Below are 18653 nucleotides of genomic sequence, written 5' to 3'. Positions count from 1 at the left end.
AAGAGAACATGCGCTAACAGTAATGCTGGCCATACATGGGTCGAATTCCAAACGGATTTCCTTTAGAAAATCAGAAATGTGTGTTTTGTAATCCGATGGTGCCACCATTGATTTCGAAATTTCACCAACCAAACCTTTAATTTCACCTCAAGTTGCTAAAAGAAAAGAATTTTCATGGCCAAGAATTTTCTTTTCTTTCCAGGTCACAGCTAATGCTCATTTCACTTTCAATTACATTTCTCATATGATTCTCCCATTGTTGATTAGAAATTTGTTAATTTTTCAAAAAATTTCCAACATCCCTGATCACTCAAATTCAATGATCACTTGAAAATCGGCCATTGCTGGGGCCCATTAATGGTGTGAAATTAGAATGAAAATGCTTACAAAAGATTTGCAAAAGAAAAATCTTTCAGAATTAAACCCATGTATGGCCGGCTTTACTTTGAGAAAAAAAAGAAAAGGAAAGGAGAACACTTATATACTGAACTGGTCATTTACCTTTTTACATACAGCCAGGTCCATAAATATTGGGACATGGACACAATTCTAACATTTTTGGCTCTATACACCGCCACAATGGATTTGAAATGAAGATGTGCTTTAACTGCAGACTGTCAGCTTTAATTTGAGGGTATTTACATTCAAATCAGGTGAACGGTGTAGGAATTACAACAGTTTGCATATGTGCCTCCCACTTGTTAAGGGACCAAAAGTAATGGGACAATTGGCTTCTCAGCTGTTCCATGGCCAGGTGTGTGTTATTCCCTCATTATCCCAATTACAATGAGCATATAAAAGGTCCAGAGTTCATATCAAGTGTGCTATTTGCATTTGGAATCTGTTGCTGTCAACTCTCAAGATGAGATCCAAAGAGCTGTCACTATCAGTGAAGCAAGCCATCATTAGGCTGAAAAAACAAAACAAACCCATCAGAGAGATAGCAAAAGCATTAGGCATGGCCAAAACAACATTCTTAAAAAGAAGGAACGCAACGGTGAGCTTAGCGACACCAAAAGACCTGGAAGACCACGGAAAACAACTGTGGTGGATGGCCGAAGAATTCTTTCCCTGGTGAAGAAAACACCCTTCACAACAGTTGGCCAGATCAAGAACACTCTCCAGGAGGTAGGTGTATGTGTGTCAAAGTCAACAATCAAGAGAAGACTTCACCAGAGTGAATACAGAAGGTTCACCACAAGATGTAAACCATTGGTGAGCCTCAAAAACAGGAAGGCCAGATAAGAGTTTGCCAAACGACATCTAAAAAAGCCTTCACAGTTCTGGAACAACATCCTATGGACAGATGAGACCAAGATCAACTTGTACCAGAGTGATGGGAAGAGAAGAGTATGGAGAAGGAAAGGAACTGCTCATGATCCTAAGCATACCATCTCATCAGTGAAGCATGGTGGTGGTAGTGTCATGGCGTGGGCATGTATGGCTGCCAATGGAACTGGTTCTCTTGTATTTATTGATGATGTGACTGCTGACAAAAGCAGCAGGATGAATTCTGAAGTGTTTTGGGCAATATTATCTGCTCATAATCAGCCAAATGCTTCACAACTCATTGGACGCCACTTCACAGTGCAGATGGACAATGACCCAAAGCATACTGCAAAAGCAACCAAAGAGTTTTTTAAGGGAAAGAAGTGGAATGTTATGCAATGGCCAAGTCAATCACCTGACCTGAATCTGATTGAGCATGCATTTCACTTGCTGAAGACAAAACTGAAGGGAAAATGCCCCAAGAACAAGCAGGAACTGAAGACAGTTGCAGTAGAGGCCTGGCAGGGCATCACCAGGGATGAAACCCAGTGTCTGGTAATGTCTATACGTTCCAGACTTCAGGCTGTAATTGACTGCAAAGGATTTGCAACCAAGTATTAAAAAGTGAAAGTTTGATTTATGATTATTATTCTGTCCCATTACTTTTGGTCCCTTAACAAGTGGGAGGCACATATGCAAACTGTTGTAATTCCTACACCGTTCACCTGATTTGGATGTAAATACCCTCAAATTAAAGATGACAGTCTGCAGTTAAAGCACATCTTGTTTGTTTCATTTCAAATCCATTGTGGTGGTGTATAGAGCCAAAAATGTTAGAATTGTGTCGATGTCCCAATATTTATGGACCTGACTGTATCACACTAAAACTCCCATGACAAGGTTCTAACCTTTCCCCACTCTATCCAAAACTAAAAGAAAAAAGATTTAGGTAGAGATACATTTTAATACAATAACAAAATTCCAGAAGAGCAAGCATGCCAAAAAATGACATCAAAAATCTTGCTTAAAAGGTAAATAATGCAAATATGTCCTCACTGAAAACATACTATACATGCCTTTTATGTGCTATAGAAGAGCAGCTACTATAAACTGACTGTACATCAGTACACAAAATCAAACTATGTTTATGCCCACTAATTCTAATTCATCAAAGTCATTACACAATTTGTTCATCGCGGAATTGAAAGCCTCCAATTCTTAGAGTTGTTGAGTTGTCATATCATGTTGAATTTGCTGCCAAACTCATCAGAGTTGCATCAGTTAATCTTCTGCCTCAGTTATTTGGCTTGGACTTGCTGAGCACTTGCCAAACACATTTTTTAACTCATATGGCACCAACATACAGTGTAACACTGTTTTCACAAAAAAAAAGAGAAAAAAAAAAAGAGTTGCAAACCTTTGAAAAACTATAGAAGAGTTGTGTTTTTGGTTGTATGTGACTTTATCACCAACGCATCCCGCAATTTCTTTATTCTGAGACTATTCAACATATTTTGGTGCTCAAAAAAATTCCACTTCACAAGCCAAAGCCCAATATTGGGCTAAAGATATTTGGATAAAGATTCCTTGGGTTCCATAATGCTCAGATTACATAAATCCAACTTTAACTTGACTGGCAACAATTATCGCCTTGGGATTTTCAGTAATATGAACAAGCAGCAGAAGGAATTCTGTACATGAATCTCTTCCTACAGTATCATGTTATCCAGATATATCATTTTATACAGTAACTTGAAGTCAGTAGCTCTGCAATGGCAGCTGAGTCATGCAGGCCAATATCTGTGTTTGCCAGCTGCTTAAAAGTATGTGTTAGTAGACCAGATTATTGCAATATTTTAATGGTCAGGAATTCCAAGGAGCCTCAGCACAAGTCATCTATCACTTCAGTGCTACTAACTGCAAAAGAAGAAATCTTGATATCCTGCAAAAGATGAAATCTTGATGATATCCAGGTTTCCCCTGTATGTTATGCTGCATTCACACCTGAGCGTCCTGTCTATGACTGTTCTTTTGGACGTTTAGTCAAGCGTTTTTGAGCTTTGCCTTTAAGGACCGATACCCGCCGGCTTCCCAACCAGTGACTCATCCCTGCTGTCAGCCAGCAGGGATACATCATCTGTTGTTAAGGAGCTGACACCCACTGGTGTCCTAACAACCATGAGTCATCCCTGCCATCAGCAGTGGGGATGAGTCATTGGTTGTTAAAGAGCCAGCATCTGCCAGTGTCCTAACAACCATGAGTCATCTCTGCCATCAGCAGTGGGGATGAGCCACTGGTTGTAAAAAGAGTCAGCACCTGCCAGTGTCCTAACAACCATGAGTCATCCCTGCCATCAACAGTGGGGATGGGCCACTGGTTGTTGAAGAGCCAGCACCTGCCAGTGTCCTAACAACCATGAGTCATCCCTGCTGTCAGCAGGTAATTCAAACGGGGCTGCATGCTTATAAGGGTATAAGAGTCTGTTATGGATTTTGTGGGGGTACGCAACTACATTTTTTGATGTGGGGGTCCCCTTAAAATCCATACCAGACCCTTTTGTTTTCATTCTGCTGTCAGTAGGGAATCCCCTTTGACAGCAGGGATGACTCATCATTGTTAGAAAGCAGATGGGTGCCAGCTCCTTAACAACAGATGACTCATTCCTGCTGGCTGACAGCATGGATGAGTCACTGGTTGTTACAATGCCGGCAGATGACAGCGCCTAACAATCAACGCAAAATGAGCAGAGTTCAGAAGCATAAAAAATGCACCAAAGTTGTGCTCACAGAGGAGCTTATGAGCATATATTGCATGCATATGAGCAGAAATGTACTCCAGCAGCCAGAATAAATTAATATTTTGGCCAGTAGAATGCATTTACACTCAACGCAATATGCACTTTCACACAACATTAAAAGAGAAGTATGGGAATTTGTTTTTTGTAAAATCAAACTTACCTAGGTGGATGTAGCATCAGTCCAATGCTGTTTCTGTCCCTCGCCGGGTCTGACTGAGAACTGAGCGATCAAACACTGCTGATCTCTCAGTTCTCCCCTCTGCTCTAAGCTGAGATCATATGACTGCTGAACGCTGACTTCTCACTGTCGCTCTGAGCAGAGTGGTAACTGTCAGTCATCACTGTCTGCTCTGCTGGCTCAGGCTCTCAGAAGATCGCTGAAAGGCTGAGCCGGTTGCCACGCCAGACTCTGGGGTGGATCCTGACTTTAAAATTGGGATCTTACCCCAGCCTGGGCCGGCTTAGTGACGTCAGCTGACAGCAGCTTCAGCCTGCTGTCAGCTGAAAACGGGTCACAGGAGAGCAGAACGACCTAAACTCATGTGCTCCACAGGAGAAGCACTGCCCAAAGATGGCTGTACTTCTCTTTTAAGTTCTAGCAGAAAAAATCCAGCATTCTTGGGGCACACATTCATATGTGAGGCCAAAATGCAGTTAACAAATCATTAGCACAAACATGTAGACCGACAGAAGACTTAACAGTCTACATAAAAAATTACTACAGTGATGATTATCTTTACATCTTGTGTGTCAAAACTGGCCTGTGCTATTACATAACAAAGATACAGCATAAAAAAAAAAAAAAGAAAAGATACAATTCATTGTTCTGCAAGCAGTTGGCAAGTTATTTTGTAACTATACAGGTCCATCTACATCAGTGGTTCTCAACCTGTGGGTCACGACCCCTTTGGGGGTCGAACGACCCTTTCACAGGGGTCCCCTAAGACCATCAGAAAACACATATTTCCGATGTGTAAAGAGCAGCTACTGTGTAGAAAGCAGCTGCTGTGTTGAAAGCAGCTACTCTGTTAAAAGCAGCTACTTTGTTGAAAGCAGCAGTATTGGAGGTAAAATGACACTTCATGAATTATAATTACTGGGTAAATAATTTTATGGTTGGGGGTCACCACAACATGAGGAACTGTATTAAAGGGTCACGGCATTAGGAAGGTTGAGAACCACTGATCTACATAGAAAAAGGTTTAGGGCCAATTGACATGCGCTAAAATGTATGGAAAATGGATGTACATTTCCATCCTTTCTGATCACCAGCTAACATACATTTTTTACGTCTGTTGACAGGCATTTTAGTGTGCGTTAAAGTGTACTGCATTTTCACAGGATATCCCGTGCATTTTGTTGACATTAGCTTACATCTGTTGAATTTTAGCTCACCACAGGCCTACGCAGTGTAATGGTGTGAATAGGACACATTGGAAATTATTGTTTATTAGATGTCCTTGCCTTGATTTGCGTTTTACAGCCGCTCTAAAACGCAGATCAAAGCACAGGTGTGAATTAGCCCTAAATGTAGGAAGACATTATTTCTGATGAGTTGATATGGGATTCAACACTATCCTCTTTATAAAAAGGTAAATTTGTGTCTAAAGCCTCATACACACAATGAAAATATTGGACGAATGATCGTTCCCATTTTTTTTCTGCTAGTCCCATATCGATAATGAAAAGACTACTAAAGTTACGAAAATTTTCGTAGGACAGAATAACAATTCGGAAGTGATGTCATGTATTGTAATGAATTTGTATTGTATTTTCGGACAAAAACTGTACAATCTGAAATCGTATGAGAAATATTTTCTTGATTGTCCCTTCGAATAATTTCAAATAAAACCTGTGTATGAACGATCAGATTATCTACGATTGCTTAGAAAGCGGTATTTTTTGCACAATTTTCTGATCATGTGCGCTAGGCTTAGTACGGGGATATGGGAATGCACTGTTGTTACTACCATAAAACAGAACCAGTCAAAACTGAGCTCATATAAAGCTGGCTGTACACTGATCAAAATACGGCCAGTCAAGTTGGCTGGAATTTGATTAGTGTGTGGGCTTCCACACTTCTTGTTTAAGTCTAGGTTCACACCTATGCAGATTGCATTTGATGTGTTTCTGCATTGCGTTTTGCATTTTGGGGCAGCACAGTGGCTAAATGGTTAGCATTCTGCCTGGCAGTACTAGGGTCGTTGGTTCAAATCCCAACCACGGCACCACCTGTCTGGAATTTGCATGTTCTCCCTGTGCCTGCGTGGGTTTCCTCTGGGTACTCCAGTTTCCTCCCACACTCCAAAGACACGCTGGTAGATGAATTGGCTCCTGTCTACATTGGCCCTAGTATGTGTATATGAATGTAAGTTAGGGACCTTAGATTGTACACCCTTTGAGGGTTAGGGACTGGTGTGAATGTACAATATATATGTATGTAAAGCATTGCATAAATTGACAGTGCTATATAAGTACCTGAAATAAATAATACATTTTTTCACTTGAGTTTTTGCCGAGTTTTTGATGTGATTTTTTTCTTTTTTTTTTCTTGTTGCTAGGCATATTTAAAATGCAAACCACATCAAAAACTCATCAAAAACACAAGACATGCTTTTTTGCAGCATTCCCATTGAAGTCTATGGAACCAAAAATGCGTTTTGCATAAAAAAAATAAAATTAAAAAAAAAAAGTCCCTGACCCTTTCCAAAAAACACACCGGGTGAAAACGCACAGATGTGAATATGTCCCATAGGAAATCATGGTAAATGGACTGTACTGCATTTATGCAAAACGCTGCAGAAAAGGCTTGGGTGTGACCCTAGGGTTATTTACCCCTGGTTCACATATCCACGTTCCTGCGGTCTGCGTTTTGCGCCGGCATGAGAGCCCATTCATTTGAATGGACTCCCGTGCCCTGGGACACGTAGGGATGAAGTCCCTGCACTTCTTCTGAAAACGCAGCTTGCCATTAGAACTGATTTCCAGTGCAGGCAGCTTGCCATTAGAATTAGTGGCACCCGCCCGTGGGTCCACATTCCTCTGTGCGGGTGGTGCAGCTGCACAGATTTTTGTGCGGATCTGCAGCAGCACCACCTGCACATATGTGAACCTAGCCTTAACAGCCTTCTGCCAAAGTAAAAATGTTGGAAAATTTTCTGATGATCAGCAGCTGCAGCCAATCCACTGGAGATCCCAATTAGTGTTTTCTGAGGGTGACGGATGCCGCTATCAGAATAATATAACTAAATAACCTGGTGGGGGGATTTCTCTATCCACCTTGTTTGTGTGAATTCAGGAATCTGTTAGTTTGACCGCACACATTGGCATGCAGACACTGTCTAATAACAAAGCCACCTAGTTATAGTTATCTACAATTCTTTCAAAATTACCACTCTGGAAGGTTTTACCCACTTCATGACCAGGCAATTTTTTAAATATTTACCACTGCGCTACTTTAACTTGTAATTGCTTGATCATGCAACGCTGTACCCAAATGAAATTTATAACATTTTTTTTCACACAAATAGAGCTTCCTTTTGGTGGTGTTTGATCACCACTAGGCTTTTTATCATATAAACAAAAAAAGGCTAAGAATTTTGGAAAATGTTTTTTTTTCCATTTCCTTTATAAAATACTGTATATCTAATAAAAAAAATTAAAAAAAAATTAAAAAAAACTTAGGTCTTCTGAAATTTAGGCCAAAATGTACAAAGCGTATTCTGCTGCATGTCGGGGGGTTCCTGGTAAACCAACCAAAATTTGCTTATTGGGTGGCCTTGTTGGGCCATCCCTGTCCAACAATACAGCAGGGGGATTCATCCATTTGCACTGTATAGCATAGATGGAGGAATCTGTTCGAATTTTTACAGTTAGCCCACAGGGTGAAAAAAAAAAAAAAAAAAAGTGTATGGTCAGTCTTATAGTGACTTGACCACTCACACTCAAGCTAAGGCCTCATGCACACAGGATGTTTTTACAGCTGCTAGGGGCATCTGACATTTTTAAGTGCCCCTCCATGTTTGCCTACGAGTCCATGCACACAGACTTTTAGCAGCATTTAGTGGCAGGAGCTTTAAAAGGCAGGAAAAAAACCCCACTGCCAGTGCATCCAGGAGCAGCAGAGTTTGGGCAGAAAAAACACTTGATTTGATTAAGTGCAGCGCTATATACAGAAAATAAAAAAGAAAAAAAAAAAAAAAAAGAAAAACCTAAAAAAAAAAAAAAAAATCAAATTACCTTTGGGTATATACTTTCCGAAAAGGGGTCATTTTAGGGAGTTTTGGAACTGCCCTGGTATTTTTTTTTTATATACAGTCATACCTCGGTTTATGAATTAAAAGCATTCTGCAGAACTTTTCGTATTGCGAAAAATTCGTAACCCGAAACACAGTTTCCCATAGGAATGCATTGAAAACCGAAAAAAAGTAAAAAAAAAAAAAAAATTCTTATCTGTTCAAAACGCTTTATAAAGTGTATTTTAAAGGCATAAATACTGTACAGGGACAGGATTAAAAATTAATTCATAAATGCATTGAAAACCCATTAATCCATTCTGGAGGTCAGAAAAAAGTATAAAGAGTTTTGAACAGATAAGACTTTTTTTTACTTATTTCTGACCTCTGGAACGGATTAATTGGTTTTCAATGCATTTCCGAATTAATTTTTAATCCTGTCCCTGTACAGTATATATGCGTTTAAAGTGCACTTTATAAAGAGTTTTGAACAGATAAGACTTTTTTTAAAGTGCACTTTAAAGGCATAGTACTGTACAGGGACATGATTAAAAAAAAAAAAGTGTAAATGCATTGAAAACTAATTAATCCGTTCTGGAGGTCAGGAAAAAGTAAAAAAAAAGTCTTATCTGTTAAAAACTCTTTTTAAAGTGCACTTTAAAGGCATAGTACTGTACAGGGACATGATTGAAAAACAAATTCATAAGTGCATTGAAAACCATTTCATCCATTCGGATTGTGAAAAAAAATCGTAAACTGAGTCATTATTTTCAAAGGATTTTCATTCGTAAACCAAAAATTACATTAACCGAGGAGTTCATAAACCAAGTTACGCCTGTATTTCAAAAAGTAAAGGATCACATTTTTACTTTTTTTACATTCTACAGGTGAAAATAAAAAAAAATAAAAATAAAAAAAAAAAAACATAAAAAATGTATTTGGGTACACTTTTGCATGGCCGAGTAGTTGTCAGTCAAACTATCATAGGTCTGGAAACTGGCCATGACCCGGGGCAGAAAGTTATGAGGGCAGGACTGATGTGTATGTACAGTATGTAAAGCACAGTGTTGGCGCTATATAAATAACTGTAATAAATTAAACAAATATACTACATGTAACAATAGAATTTGGAATAGGATTCCACTTCTTTATATATACTTTTCCAGCCAAAGTGACAGTGACAAGGGTTGGGACAAAGTGCAATGCTGCTAGGAGGCGGGGAAGGATTCCCCGCTAAAAAGCAGAGTATCCAGATTTCAGATTTGCCCAAATCACTGCATCACAAGTCACCAAGCCCAGACAAAACAGTCTGTGGAGGACATTAATAAACACCTAGGTGATTCATCCACACAATGAAGTCTGTATAGTGTCATGTAATAATGCTTCCAGCTAGCCTACATTCCAACACTGACGGAGCACAGTGATGGCTTTGGTGAGCCTGACAGGAAACACATTCATGTGAGTGACCTTCTTCTAAACTTCTTCACAGCTCTGGAAACAAATATGCATTCCAGAGAGAGCACACAATGACAACCTGAAATAGGACCCCTGTCGCTCCAGCCCAGCCAAATGTGTGCAGCAGCACTTTATCAACTGTGACTTCCAGGGTTTAAGTGCTGCGTTAGCAGAATTTGTCATACTTCACGCAGAAAAGATTATAGGCTCCTACGCCAAAATAATGTCTATTAAAAACCGTACTTATAGTAATCACTCTGATTTCAGCTTTTGTTCTAGTTTAGGCTTCAGTGTGAACGTTAAAGCAGTATTAAACCCAAAAGCAAATTTATTATATAGCAGCTTACCAATTCTTAGACGGCTGTATAAGGGTTTTTTTTTAGCCTTTTCATTTTCACCAGGTGATCCTGCCAGCAAGTCTGTTTTTCATCAGAATAAGCTGTCCTGAAGTTGTAGCAGTTACAGAGATGAGACACACCATTTATCACTGACAGGGGTGCTTACAATGGTCAGCTTTTATTTCTGTAAAACCTTTAAAAAGGAACAAAGCCTTGCTGTAACTGCTTAGAAAGTGTTAGCTGGAGTTTGGCTTCAATTTGTTAGTTTATCTAAATCTGCTAGTACATCTAACACCTCTCATCCAGGCTGACAATGCTGCTGTCCAAATGTGCTCATTCATCCAGAGTGCAGGCACTCTTAGTCCTCATGCACACTTCATGTTTTTACAGCAGCTGGTTTTGGCTTTTGACTTTTTTTCTACAGCAAGTAAACCCCCCAGCATGTTATCCTATGTGTCCATTCACACATAGGCTGTAATCAATGTTTCTTTGGCTGAAAAAAAAACAAAAAAACCCAGGACTAGTGGGTTTCTAGAGGAGTTTTTAGCTATAAAAACACTGCAAAACGCTGCAAACCGGCATTTTTGGACTTTTTTTGACCAAAAAAAAAAAATTGGGGGAAAAAAAAAAAGCTAGAAAACGCAAACGCGGAAAACCGCTAATGCAAAAATGCTAAAAAAAAAGCTGAAAAACTCATGTTTTTAACGTGACTTTACACAGCTAACGTTATCAGCATTATCAAAACGTCCAGTGTGCATGAGGACGAATACAAGAGGTGTGTTACTGGCCAGATCACCAGGTGAAAGAGGGAGAAAGCAATAAAAAAGGAGAAATATTAATACAGTCACCATTTCTAAGGATTGGTAAACTGCAATAAATCACTTTTTTGAAAGGCAAAACTTTTTCTCCTTTTTAGTAGAATAAGGGACAGTTTTTCGCTATCTCTGTCCCATTGGGGAGATTTCCCTTCACTTCCTAACCCATAGCAAAAACAGGATGTGAGGAAAAACCCCTCCAAAGTCAGGGAATCCTTGATTGTCACCAGAACTAGTGTCCCCATTGGAAGATTTCCCTCTATTCCTGTTCTGATGACAACCCACAGTGTGAGATTTTCTTTTACTTTCACTCCTGGAGATAATGGGACAAATAGAGACGATGACTCTCACTAACGAAGACACAAACAGCAAAAAAAAAAACCTGACATGGGTTCTAATCCATCTCCACTCTATCCAAAGCTTAAAAAAAAAAAATGTAAGAGAAGTATGGGTTTGGGGGAAAAAAATATACTCACCTAGATGGATGCAGCATCAATCCAATGCTGCATCTGTCCCTTTCTGCCTCTGACTGAGAAATGAGCGATCAAACACTGCTGATCTCTCAGTTCCCCCTTCTGCTCTGAGCAGAGGGCGGTGACTGTATTGCGTCCCCTGTCAATGTGCATTGTGTTAAGCTCTGGTTCACACTGAAAACGACTGAAGTTGCACAATTTCAAAGTCGCATGCCAGTGCGACTTCAGGTGCAACTTGTAAGACATCTGTGCGGCTTCATGCACAGATGTCAATGCAAGTAACACCAGAAAATAGGCAAAAGTAGTGCAAGAACTACTTTTTAAATCGGTGCGATTCCAACAAAGTCTCAGTCGCACCGAGTAGAACAGTTCCATTGCCGATTATAGGGTGCGACTTGTCATTCAATTTGAATGGTAAAATCGTATGACAAGTCGCATTGGTGTGAACGGGGGCTAAAGCTGAACTCGAGGAATGTGTGTTTTGCATACTTACTTTTGTCCAGCTTGGCCTAATTTAAAGCGGAGTTCTAGCCCCCTGCCCCCCACCTCCCAAAAATAAATTAAATATTAGGGCACTTACCTGCCCAGGGATCCAGCGGTATCCTCACCCTAAGCCGATTCTTCAATTGGTTGTCGGGTTCGTGTGCCGCCATCTTGAGTACGGGAAACTGATAGTGAAGCTTTGCGGTGTCACAGCTGGTTTCCTACTGCGCACTTTGTGAATGAGCCGCAGTCCTCTGGGACCTGTGAAGTATCCCAGAGGGCTGCGGAGGGAGAGAGGGGGAGGGGGTTGGTGTCAGGGGCAAACTTCCAAAAGTGGGAGTGGGTACCTGTCAAAACCAGGTACCCACTCCCCCCAAAAGGTGCCAAATGGAGCAGCAGAGGGGGGTAGGAGGCAGATAAGAGGAGCGTATACTTTTGGGTGGCACGCCGCTTTAAATATTTATATCTCATGCCTGATGGGCCAACTGGTGTAGCTAACAATCACTGTAGTACTTCACGCTGGAATATCATGGCTAATAGAAAACACATCAAAAATGCACCCATGAGTGCATTTTTGCTTTTATTTTTTTTTTGTGTCACATGTCCAAGTTTCACAGGTACATGCTGGGTAATAGGCACTACTACCACTGACTGATAGACATAGGAGATTTGGTGATAGCATTACTGTGCTGCTCATTGTTGTCTTTGCCAAGAAGGAAGGTGTACCTGAGGACTTGCAGTGCCTCATTCATTCTGTGGATATGCTTCCTCCATTTCTGCTGCTTGAATATTCCTCACCAGTCATTAGGAGGGCAGCTCTGACATGAGGATACAAAACCCTGCCTCTACCATGATGGTCACCTCTACACAGTGCAAACCAAAAGCATGATCAGCCAGGAGTAAGCAATGGTGGGGACTATGTCTTTGTTTCCTGATGGTCTTTTGAGGGCATGGTTTCCACAGCATAGATCCTCATTGTTTCTATGTTAACACCCATATTCGTCAAAATGATCATCTTGCCCCTATGGACTTTTCACCCTGAACAGTTTTAATCTGTTTCAGTTTAAAAAAAGCAGAAGAAAAATAAATCCCTTTATACTGTTTGGAACTCTTCACACTGGTCAGTTGCGTTTTAAAAAGTCCTATTTGCTGCATGTTTGGCGTGTGTGTGTGGTGCATTGTTAAAGCGGAGTTCCACTCACTCTGTAAAAAAATAAAAGTCAGCAGCTACAAAAACTGTAGCTGCTGACTTTTAAAAAACAGCCTATTACTGTCCCACGATCCCGCGTTGCCCCCCGCCACAACCCGTTTCACTGGCCATCCTGTATTCCAAGCGCCGGCATCTTCAGTGTGGGTTCCCTGCTGTGACAGCTTGCGATTTCACAGCCGGGTGCCCACTGCGCATGTGCGAGTAGCGCTGCGCTTCCTGAATGGCTCCAACGTCTTCTGGGACCTGTCACGTGTCCCACAAGACTTCAGGGAGGGAGAGGGGAGGACAACTTCTGTTTCCGATCGCCTAGGCGATCGCAGCGGAAGTGGGAGCAGGTTCCCCCCCACGTTTCCCAAAGTTGCCAATCCTCAATGGGGAGCGGGGGACCAGTCTTTAAAGCAGAACTTCGCTTTACCAAAAACACACCAAAAACGCACATCTCCATTCAAACTAATAGAAAACACATCAAAAATGCACCCACGAGTGCATTTTTGCTTTTTTTTTTTTTTCTTGTGTCACATGTCCAATTTCACAGGTCCATGCTGGGCACCTAGAAAAGGCATTAAAAACACGGCCAAAAAGCATATGTGTTTTTACCATGGAGCAGTGTGAAAGCTGCCTTAACCTGCATTTAAGCTATATATGGGTGCGATTTCCTATATATGCTTCTACTCACTGTGTAGTATCAGCAATCTCACACTTAACTCTCAGTCTTAAGCCTTGTCCACACAAGAATATCAGACTAATTTATTTTATTTTAGTTATTTCAGGTACTTATACAGCACCGTCAATTTATGCAGCGCTTTACATATATATATTGTACATTCACATCAGTCCCTAACCCTCAAGAGGCATACAATCTAAAGTCCCTAACTCACATTCATACATACACATACTAGGGCCAATTTTAGACAGGAACCAAATAACCTACCAGCATGTCTTTGGAGTGTGGGAGGAAACCAGAGTACCTGGAGGAAACCCACGCAGGCACAGGGAGTAATGATTGTCTATTTTTTTTGCATGCTAGTCTTCAGTAAAAAATGAAGAGGTTACTAAAGCTACGAAAATTCTCATACAACCAAATACTACTTCAGAAGTGATGTAATATATTCTCTCTTTTCTGAGCATCCGTGGTCTTGGTCTGTACTGATTAAACTTGTCATCTGCCCTTTAGCAGATTTACTGCTACAGGGTGGGCGTTCTTCTCAAAATCACATATGGAGGGATTAGGGTGCCTGCTGCTGTAGCGGTGCTTCTGCTTTGATTGAATACAGCATAAGCCAATCAATAGATAGCAGCCAATGGATGAGCGCCGGCCCCTGTTGACTGCCAAGGAGACTGACAGAACACAGCTTTGCCTATGTAAACAAGGCAGAGCGGAGTTATGTCAACGGCGATCCACTAGATTTTATTCAGGGAATAAAATCTAGCAGATTGCCTAGTAAAAACAGCACACACAGTACACAGAAACACTGGCTAGGCACACAATGAACCTTTTGATCCGCAAGATGTTTAACCCCTTCTCAGCCAGTGTCATTAGTACAGTGACAGTGTATATTTTTAGCACAGATCATTGTATCAGTGTCACTGGTTCCCACAGCCAGACTTTCTGCCACAATATCGCAGTACTGCTGTAAATTGCTGATCACCGCCATTACTAGTCTAAAATAAAAAATTCCAGTATATATACACCACCATTTGTAGACGCTATAACTTTTGCGCAAACCAATCAATATACACTTATTTGGATTTTGTTTACCAACAATATGTAACAGAATACATTTTGGCCTAAATTTATGAAGACATTTGATTTTTTTAAATGTTTCTATTGGATATATGTTTTATAACAAAGTAAAAAATATTGTTTTGTTTTAGGTTTTTTTTTTTTTTTTTTAAATGTCAGTGTTTTTTCATTTATAGCGCCAAAAATAAAAAACCCAGAGGTGATCAAATGCCACTAAAAGAAATGGGGGAAAAAAATTACAAACTTCATTTATTTACAGCATCACATGACCGCGCAATTGTCAGTTAAAGTAACACAGCGCCGTACCGTAAATACTGGCCTGGTCATGAAGGGAGGTAAATCGTACAGAGGGCAAGTGGTTAAACAAAAATTGTTTGTTTTGGTATCATACGAAAAAAATGTGTTTGTCCCTTCAGGCAACTTTGCATGAATTATGATCAGATTGCGAAAGCTGTGTTCTAAATGATCAAATTATCATACAATCGCTTTGAAAATGGTATTTTTCAGCAGATTTTCTGATCGTGTGTACTAGCTAAAATGGGTGAAAACTGTATCCTTTTAAGCCCTGGTTCACACTGATGCAGTGCGGAAATCGCAGCGTTTTCTGTGCGAATTCCGCACCGCATCAGAATCACACCCCGTTCATTTCAATCGCTGCGAGTGTGTATGTTAAGATAACAACACCCCGAAAGCGGTCCGTAAAACGCGGTGCGATGTGCAGAGACGGATCGCATTGGTGTGAATACCCATGCTATCCGATTCTAGTGCGGACTCAAAAAAAAGAGTCCTGCACATTTTTGGTGTGGGTGCGGTGCAATTAGAGCCATACACAAATGTATGGCTCCAATCACACCGCACACAAATCACGGTGCGGTTCCTGTGTGAATCACATGCGATATATCGCACCGCACATATGTGAACCTGGGCTTAAACCTATCAAACTCTTCAGCAATGTGCCGCAGGTGTGGTGTGCTTTTTTTAAAAGTCCTGCATGCTGTATTTTTGGTGTATACTTAAAAAGAGCACCAAAAATGCACCTCCACACTGAAATGCATGGAAAAGGCATAAAAAATGCCATTAAAAAAAAGCACCGTGATTGTGTTTTTGGTGCGCTTTTTTGAGTTACATGTCCAAGTTTCACAGATGCCTGATTGAAGTCAGGCAACCAGAAAATGCATTATAAACACACGTGCATTTTTACTGCATTTTTTCAATGAAGTGTGAAAGGGCCTGAAAGCTGGCCATACATTGTACACAATTTGGCCAGTTCCTAATGAACAGACCAACATTTTCTCCGTACTTGACATCTCTCGGTTCAAAAATCAAAGAAGCCAGGTAAAAAAGAAAAAATCAGCTGAAAAATGGCTGCTTCTAATCAATTCCTGATCAGGCCACTGCCATAACACAATAGGCACAGATTCGTGGATGGGAGAATCCGCTTGTTTTTTTTTTGTTCAGCTTGTACTACTAACGTATGGCAGCTTGAAATATATGTAGACTCAAACACAGAGTGAAGTACTCTCATAGATACCCAATTTTGGGTGGACCTGTATGTAGTTTTCATGTGGCATTCCCATTCTAAACATCCACTTAAGCTCTGGAAGGTTTTACCCCCTCTTCATGACCAGGCCATTTTTTTGCTAAATCGGCACTGTGCCACTTTACCTGGTAATTGCACAATCATGCAACACGGATCTTTAAAAAAAAGATCAAACATTTTGAAAAAAAATATTTTTACTTTCTACTATGCAACATTTCCAATAAAAGTTAAAAACAAAAGTCAAATTTCTTCCTAAACTTAGGCCAAAATGTATTTTGTCACCTGTCTTTGGTAAAAAAAACAAAAAACAAATATCCCAATAAGTGTATATTAATTGGTTTGTGTGAAAGTTATAGCATCAGCATATTATGGCATATACATTGGAATTTTTTTTTATATATACTAGTAATGGCAGTGATTAGTGACTTATAGTGGGACTGTGATAGTGTGGCGGGCAATCTGACGCTGGATGGGAACTGACTAAATGACACTGACATCACCAGTCACACTAATACAGTGATCAATGCTAATAATATACATTGTCACTGTACTAATGGACATTGGCTGGGAAGGGGTTAATATCTAGGGGCAATCAAAGAGTTACCTGCATGCCTAACCAGTGTAATGTATGCTGCTTTTACTGAGCAATGTGACTGTTTTATCATCATGCTTTGCAGGGAGAAAAAAAAAACAGCCACATCACTGCTCTCTGTAGAGAGCCCTGTGTTGTTTACCAGCACAGGGCTCTCTTCTGCCATTCGCTCAGCCAATCAGTGGGTCCTGGCCATAAATCATTGTTCAGGACTCGTTGATCAGGTTTGTGCTGTAGCGAATGACAGCACAACGGGGCTGCTCTGCCACTGTAAATCTGCATCCTGCATTGGCAAGATGAATGTAGTAAATACTAACAAATGTAGATAAATATTTAGATGAGTGTACAGGGGGTTGATTTATTAAAGGAAAATAGCCTTTCCACTTTGCAAGGGAATTTTCCCTTAGCTTAGTAAATAAGGGGAAGCTATGCTGGTTTCCATCATCCAATCATGTACATGCAAAAATACAGTTTTTTAAAAACAATTTGCATACACATGGTTGAGTATTCTTTGAAAAGTGAAGCTTTTCAACATTCAGTAAGCTCTGGAGAAAATTCCATTGCAAAGTGCAACTTCTCTTGCAAAGTGAACAGCCTATTTGCCTTTAGTAAATCCACCCCATAGTGTTACATAGTTAATGTTACAGCGTCTGTTTTCATGCTACAGAACCTAAAATCAATTAAACCATCTGTCTGCCTAGTCAACCATGAAAATGACTGCATTATGATCAAACAATGACACATCAGGAAGACAAGACCACATGACTCAACCCAGAGGTATTATCTCCTTGTTAATAAAGCCACAGTATTCATATATTATTATACAGGATTTATATATAGAAGCATCAGATGCAATGAGTGTGTAGGTAACAGTGCTGTAGTAAAAGAATGCAGCCTGGGGTCATTGTGCGGTATTTTACAATACATCCTGATAAAGGAAGTTCAGTGTGTAGAGTGCAGAGAAGGAAACAGGCTTGTTTAGAGCAGCCCACATTCTTATGTCATCAAGAAGAGCAGGACTGCAAACGGCACATATGGAAAGCATTACTGTGCAATGGAATTCCACATATAAGGAGTGGCTCTGCAACTAACAAGCACCAGCCTAAACTTCCCCTGTTCTGAGCTACTACAGACACTGCTCACACAGCGACATCCAGACAACCCTGCTACAGGACCCTGCAACATGATCAGAAACTGCTTTCAGAATCAACAAAGAAGGGAGGAAGAAAGGTGAAATGAAAGGAGGGAAAAAAGGAAGAATGAGAAGAAGGGGAAAAAAGGAAGTTTGAAAAGAAGGGGAAAAAAGGAAGGATGAAAAGAAGGGAAAAAAGGAAGGAGGGAAGAAGGGAAGAATAAAAGGGGGGGGGGGGGAATGAAAAAAAAAAAAGAAAAGGAAGAATGAAAAGAAGGGGGGGGGGGAATGAGAAGGGAAAAAGAAAGAAAGGAAGGAAGGAAGAATAAAAAGATTGACAAGAATGATACGGAAGGAAGAAAGAGAAAGGAAGAGAGAAAAGAAGAGAAAGAAAGGTAGAGAGAAAAGAAGAGAAAGAAAGGAAGATAGAAAAGAAGAGAAAGACAGGAAGAGAGAGAGACAAGAAGAGAAAGACAGGAAGAGAGAGAGACAAGAAGAGAAAGAAAGGAAGAGAGAGAGAAAAGAAGAGAAAGAAAGGAAGAGAGAGAGAAAAGAAGAGAAAGAAAGGG

The 18653-nt window shown here is 40.4% G+C and overlaps 1 protein-coding gene across 2 annotated transcripts in view; it reads right to left on the bottom strand.

The window, feature by feature from the left end:
* LOC149459338 (septin-10-like) overlaps positions 1-18653 on the bottom strand; it is a 101411-nt gene that overhangs the window by 59690 nt on the left and 23068 nt on the right. The gene's annotated exons all lie outside the window — the stretch shown is intronic.

Source organism: Staurois parvus, unplaced genomic scaffold, assembly GCF_062004578.1.
Source record: "Staurois parvus isolate SC_StPar_1 unplaced genomic scaffold, SC_StPar_1.0 ptg000262l, whole genome shotgun sequence".
Classification (NCBI taxonomy): domain Eukaryota; kingdom Metazoa; phylum Chordata; class Amphibia; order Anura; family Ranidae; genus Staurois; species Staurois parvus.
Note: the sequence above shows the minus strand (reverse complement) of the source record. Positions and strands in the feature narration are given on the sequence as shown.